Genomic DNA, 6910 nt, shown 5'->3' on the forward strand with positions numbered 1-6910 from the left:
AACATTGGTGTAAGTGCTGGTGTGAGTTCCTAGTCTGGTCACGCTGTGGCTGGATGCTGTTTGCCTTTAGTCATATTGGGCAAAGAACTCTGAGTTCAGTAGGGATGTGTGTGTGTGTGTGTGTGTGTGTGTGTGTGTTATTCTACATATATCTATAGATGTATGTATAGATATATATATATGTTTTCTTCTTTGATAACATTTATTTTAAAAACCCGTCCTTGCCTAAGCTGAACTGGGAGACGAAGAGACTGCCCACACCCACACCAAGATCAGAAGACCTAGGAGACATGGGTGCAGGGCACACCTATCCCTCACCGGGGACAAGCGGGGGACTGGGCTGAGCAAACCCAGCTCCTGACACGGCTGTTACAGTCACTGAGGGTGGCGGCAGTCTGTGTTCCTGCCGAGCTGAAGGTCCTGCCCACGTGTGACATAGTAGACCGATCCCAGCAGGGGAGCATTCCTGGAGTAAACGTGACTCCATGGACCCCTGGTCACGTCCTGGCCCCGCGGGAGGCTGTGGTCTCTCTTTGGGGTGGCAGGTGTTCTCCGCCTCGGATTGGCCATCCTCATGGGTTTCCGGGTCATTGGCCGTCAGAGACCTGGAAATCCTGACGGAAGACGCCTGCCTTCTTCCCCACGGAAACGTTAATGAAACGTCATTTCTCTCAGGTCACCGTACGGATGCTAAATTTTTTACCTGTTGGCAGATACCTGGGGATGGATGGTTACAGATTCTGCAGCCAGCCTAGAAATCCTGGTTCCACTGGTGGCAAAGATGCAAATAACCACCATGTCAAGCCCACTGGGGTTGACGTGAGTCAGTGGGATAATCCGGCGCGTAACCCTGAACCCAACACGTAGAGCGCGTCATGGTTACCGAGACGGAGCGAGGATGTGGGTGACTCAGAGTCAGGGAGGGCAACCGAGAAGTTCCGTTATCTTTCTGAGCTCGGGACATTTTCATACTAAGTTGGAAAAGTTAGCCAACCGAACAAATACCTGCAGAGCCTTAGCAGGTGCCAAGCATGATTCGAGAGTGGGCAAGGTCACGTCCTGTCCTCAGGAAGCTGACCTTTTCATTTTAAATAAGAAGAAGAGGATTTAACTCTTCCTGTAGAGGCACAAACACTCGGGCATTGTGTGAGGAATAGTGTTCGCCAATCCCCTCTGGGACTCAGGCGCCGTGGCCTGGGTTTCTTCAGAAGTCACCAGCTTGTGAGCTTGTGCCCATTCCTCACTGTTGAGCATCCAAGGTGGGGGTGGGGGGGCACTGTGTTTGAAGAACAGTCTGCCTCCCAGCAGAGTTGTTTGCCTTTAGAAAATCTGTCCTGAGCTGGGAGGGACGGCGTGAGAATGCCACTCTGTGGGGAAGAGAGGGCTTAGACTCAAGAGTCAGCGTGTCAGAGGTGTTTCAGGGAAGGGGGGATGTACGAAGTCTTCAACACATAATACTCTCTCCTATCCAGAGATGAGAAAGACGTTCCCACCACGCTTGCTGCTTGCTCCGGCAGGCTTTAAGGAGAGCGTGTGGGAACCGGCTCCTGACCCGGCGGAGGGGGCGGCCTGGCCCTGGCCAAGCACGTTGCCTGGGACTCTGGGACTCAGATGCGGGTCCTGTGAGTCACAGAATGTCAGGGCGGGGCACGCCAGAGCCCTCAGTCGGGGAGAGAGGGAGGATAAGTTTTCTTTCACTTCCATCAGGCGATTTTCTAGTGGTGTGGGTCAGTTACCCCTGGCTCTCCCAGAACACCGGAAGCACCGGGTCCCCTGATTGGGGGAATCCAGAGGGACGAGATAGAAAATCAAACAGTGATGACTATTTCAATTTGTCACTTGTAGTAATATGTCTGGGTCTTTGAATCATGGCTAAAAAAAAAAAGGTTACCCATTAGAAAATCTGTATTTGGTAGTGTGGGGCTAAAAAAAACCCCACTAATACTTTTCCTTCCATATTCTAACTGCTTCAGGTTGGGCTAAACACCAAATCAACAGAAGCAGATTAACCAGAGGAAATCAAAGTTTAACACAGGCGCATGGGAAATTCACATCAGCACGAAAATCCCAAAGACAGTGAGACAACATCTGGATCACAAGACATCTTGGACAAAGGAGGAAAGCGGGGGATGGGAACGGGGGTCTTAGATTCCGGAAGTGAACATGGGCGGTCTACAGGTCGGGAGGAACAGGGGAACACGCACGGCAGGAACCCCGAGCTGGGCGGCTCGGAGACAGTAGGACAACTGGGTGATCGAGCCAACACGCACCTTCCTGAAGCCTTCTCTTTTTTATCTTTTTTTCTTTTTTTTTTTTTTTACCACACTTAATTCACATTCGGCTAAACTTTCCCTCTTGAGCCAGGTTTCTCCATCTGAATCTCCTGGGCAGGAAAGGTTGGGGGGCGGGGGAGTCAAAGGTTCTTTCTGAGTCTTTTGTTTCTTAATCCACAACTTAAAATGAATATCCCAAAGGGCCAGCTTCAGGGTGGCAGAACTGGAGTCCCTGCAACAACAAAAGAAAGGAGTTAGTTGGTGAAAACGTCACTCAGTTTGAAAAGAAGTCGCTCAGCCAGAATCCTCTCTCACTAGCGGGCAGTGAGGTGTGTCCAACAAGCCCCGGCTAGACACTGTGGACCTGAACTAACTCGCAGGTAGTCCACCTGCCCCAGGCCTGTCTCTCATGGGAGCACGTCACACTCAGCCCTCAGCCGGTCCCTCCCTCCTCGCCTGGGAAGAAAGACCGTGAGGACCAGTTGAAAGAGGTTCTTTCGAACCCACACAATAAGGGGACGAAGGGCTCAGGACATTTGAGTTTTTGCCAACACTACGGACACCTCCTTGGTGGGGGACACCCAGGAGGTGCCATAAAGAGACTCAGGCACCATGGCAATTTGGAGCTGACTAGGGGTTAGAGGCGGACCTACGCCAAACAAACAAGCAAACAAACAAAAAACCCAAAAAACCAAACAAACAAAAAACAAACGACAGGTTCGGATAAGCAGGGACGTTTTCGATCAGAATAAAAATTAATTCACTGGACTGGTGTTTGCTTACGTCTCCTGCAGATACGTCGCGTGAGGGGCTAGACTGTGTTCTCGGGTGACTAAGGCGGAAGCAGAAACGGGTCCAGCTGTCCAGGCAGCTCATAATTCAGTAAAGGCTATCTAGTTCACAAACACGTACCTATGATGCCACGTCCCAGGGCCTGTGTCACTCAGGTCACACAAGCCAGGGCGAAACAATCACGAAAGGGACCTCAGCCCAGCATCTCCCCCCCTCCCCCCCACGTGGTGTGTGCGAATCAGGTCCCGGGTTTGGCTTCTAGCGGTGGCCTGGAGGTCGACACACTACAGACCCCTTGGTCAAGGCCAAGTCCAGGAGGGCTCAGCCTGCCTTCAGGCGCGAAACAGGGCTCGTTTGCCCCCTGAGCCAGGCGGGCAGTCCTGCCTTCCAGGACCCCGAAGGCCTCTTTCCTGCCCCCAAGCACCTGGAACGCTGCTACTCAGAGCAGCCTTAGCGAATTGGGCACCTCTGTGCCTGACAATACACACACACACGTGTCCCCTTCTTAGGGAAATTTAGGGACAAGAACAATCTGCCCTGGCTGGAGAGCTCGGCTGGTTGGAGCATTGGCCCAAAAGCACACAGGTTGCCGGTTCAATCCCCGGTCAGGGCACATACCGAAACAGATCAATGTTCCTGTTTCTCTCTCTCCTTCTTCCTCTCTCACGAAAATCAATCAATAAAAATAAAAAATATTTAAAAGAACAATTTTAAAATGTGGGGTTTTTTTTAATGCTTTCGTGCTTTATCTTAGCACAGGAAAACCCTCGCATTTTCAACACCAGAAACATTATTCTTGGAACCATTTTCTTTCCCCTCTCAAAGAATATCTTAAAATATCTCCTAGCAGTGCAAAGCAAAACAAAACAAAAATTAGCTTTCACACATTCAGCAATTAAGCTTCTCTATCTCCCGCGAGAAGCGGAAAGAAAATTGAAAATGAAACAACATAGAAAAGCTGCCGCTTCCCCCCCTCCCCCCAGCCCAGCCCAGCCCAGTGGGAAGAGGTCACCACAGGCAAGAACAAGTCCCCTCTGAGCAAGTTGGAGTTAATGACTGGCTGTGGGCTGGGGGCGCTGCGGGCTCAGGGGGCGTGTCGGTCCAGGTACCCCTGCACCACAGAGCCCGGGACAGACACGTGGCTGCAACACCCTCCAGTGGGAGGACGTTGGGGACACGGGGCTCAGAGTGAGTACGCGCAGTGGACCAGCTGCTGGACTCGGAGACTTAGCTAATGGGGCCTTGAGTTAGCACTTGACCATCTTCAAGACGCCTGGGTGTACATTCTTCCTTCAACCCCCATCATAAGATGGTTGGGTCACAAGCAGGGAAGGGTCCTTACCTCGTGTCTCCTCGCAGGGTAACCCGCAGCTGCCAGGACTCCCGCTGCTGTCTGCCGCTGCCTCCTCAGCATCTCACAGGGAACCCAGCGTCCCCAGCAGCAGCCGGAAGAGAACTTGGGACCTGGCGGCCATTGAATAAAAGAACCCGCCCTTACACAATGGATACTTACTGTTCTCGAGTAGAGAGCGGCAGGTGTATGCGGTACACATCTGTTATTTCCCCTCGCTCCTTTCAGGGTCCCCACACGCTTCCTACTTTCCACAGCGGCGCTATGACAGCTCCTGAGAGTAATCCGAAGCTTTCTACTCTATTATGGCTTAAAAACACAAACAAACAACAACCGGGTTCATTTTTCCGACGCTCCACACACAGCGCCTCCGCGCGCACGCGCATTCTGCGCTGCCGCTCAGCCACGATCCACGATGGGCCCTTCTGTCTCCGTAGGAAATGACTGCGGGTCCTGCTTCCTTGCTGCCTAGAACCCGCTGGTGTTAATTTTGCCATAACCTGTCCTTTAAAAAAAAAAAATTACAAATGATTGTTAGGACGGTTGTTTTTCGTTCAGAGTTTTATTTTATGCTTAACCTTCTGTTCCTCTTAGATTTCTTTTTTTTTTCTTTTTTCTTTTTCTTTTTCTTTTTTTTTGTATTTTTCTGAAGCTGGAAACGGGGAGAGACAGTCAGACAGACTCCCGCATGCGCCCGACCGGGATCCACCCGGCACGCCCACCAGGGGCGATGCTCTGCCCCTCTGGGGCTAGAGCCACTCCAGCGCCTGGGGCAGAGGCCAAAGAGCCATCCCCAGCGCTCAGGCCATCTTTGCTCCAATGGAGCCTTGGCAGCGGGAGGGGAAGAGAGGGACAGAGAGGAAGGAGGCGGGGGGGGGGGGGGGGGGGTGGAGAAGCAGATGGGCGCCTCTCCTATGTGCCCTGGCCGGAATCGAACCCCGGTCCCCTGCACGCCAGGCCGACGCTCTACCGCTGAGCCAACCGGCCAGGGCCTCTTAGATTTCTTATAGAAAGGCAGTTAATGGATTTAAAAATATATATAATCCAAGTCAGACTATTCAGTAAGAGAACTACAGCACTTTTCCTGCCGTAATGTTTCTCTAGGTCGTTTCCGATCTTGTAGACAGTTTCTCCTTCTACCCTCTCCCTTTTCCTCTTTCTTTTGTTATAAACGCTGTTTTCTTTGCTTTGCCCTCTTCAGAAATAGGAAGTCTGAATGTTGATTTCAGGTTTTTTTTTTTACCAGACGTTCCTCTACACCTTTTCCAAACAGTCTTGAACCCATATTCATGTTCGTGCTTTCTTCGAAGGAGAGGAGGAGGATCACGCTTGGACTTGTTAGGCCACGACCCCTCCATCTTCCGTCCTTTCACCAAATTGGATTATACGCCACATCATATTGTTATGTTCTGTTGAGTGTTGTATTAGTTTATTATGTAAGTTGTTTTCAAGTTCACATGCAAATTAAGGTAATTATTGTGCTTTATCTATATGTTTAACTATTTTTAGTTCTTATTGCCTATCCAATTTATTTCAATAAAACTTCAGTCTTATGAGTCACCCTGGCCAGTTGGCTCAGTGGTAGAGTGTCAGCCAGGCGTGTGGTTGTCTGAGGTTCAATTCCCGGTCAGGGCACACAGTAGAAGCGCCCATCTGCTTTTCCATCTCCCCCCCTCTCTTTTCTCTCTCTCTCTCTCTCTCTCTTCCTCTCCCCGAGCCATGGCTCAACTGGTTTGAGCACATCGGCCCTGGGCACTGAGAATATCTGCCTTAGGTGCTAAAAAGAGCTTGGTTGAGAGCATGGCCCCAGAGGGGCAGATTATCGGCCCTAGATGGGGGTTGCCGGGTAGATTCCAGCCGGGGTGCATGTGGGAGTCTGTCTCTCTATCTGCCTTCTTCTCACTTAGAAAAAGAAGAAAAAACAAAACAAACAACCTCATTCTTAACTATAATTCTGAGTCTAGAATCTTAAGGACATGCATCAATTATTTCAGAAGAAGCATTTTGATGTATTAGTACAAGAGAGGTTATGTATTAAGAATATTTTTCAGCTTCCTGTTTGCAAATAATAATTACAAATTCTCCCAATGAAAGATCATCAAGAGTCACATCTTATTGCTGTGTTTCAAAAAAAAAATTAATTTTCTTAGTTGAACGTGCAAAGAAGCCTGGGATTAATCTGATTTGGGGTTTTTTTTTTAGGTAACACATTACGCATTTGGATTTTCTTCCCCATGAATATCTGTAAGATTCTTTTATAGCGTTTGGCTTTTGTAAAACGTAAGTCAGAAAGGTCTAGGTGTCACCAGCTCTTGATTAAGTCTGTTAAGAGTCTGGCGACACTGGTCTTTCATATTCAAGTCTGAATTATTAGGTCTGAAAAGCTGGCTTTGAAACATGCTTTTCTATATTCAAATACTGTCTTTGCTTCACGTACCGTATTTCCCCATGTATAGATGCACCCTTTTCCAAAAAATTTGGGGTCTAAAAACTG

This window comes from Saccopteryx leptura, chromosome 7, assembly GCF_036850995.1.
Source record: "Saccopteryx leptura isolate mSacLep1 chromosome 7, mSacLep1_pri_phased_curated, whole genome shotgun sequence".
In the NCBI taxonomy this organism is placed as follows: Eukaryota; Metazoa; Chordata; class Mammalia; order Chiroptera; family Emballonuridae; genus Saccopteryx; species Saccopteryx leptura.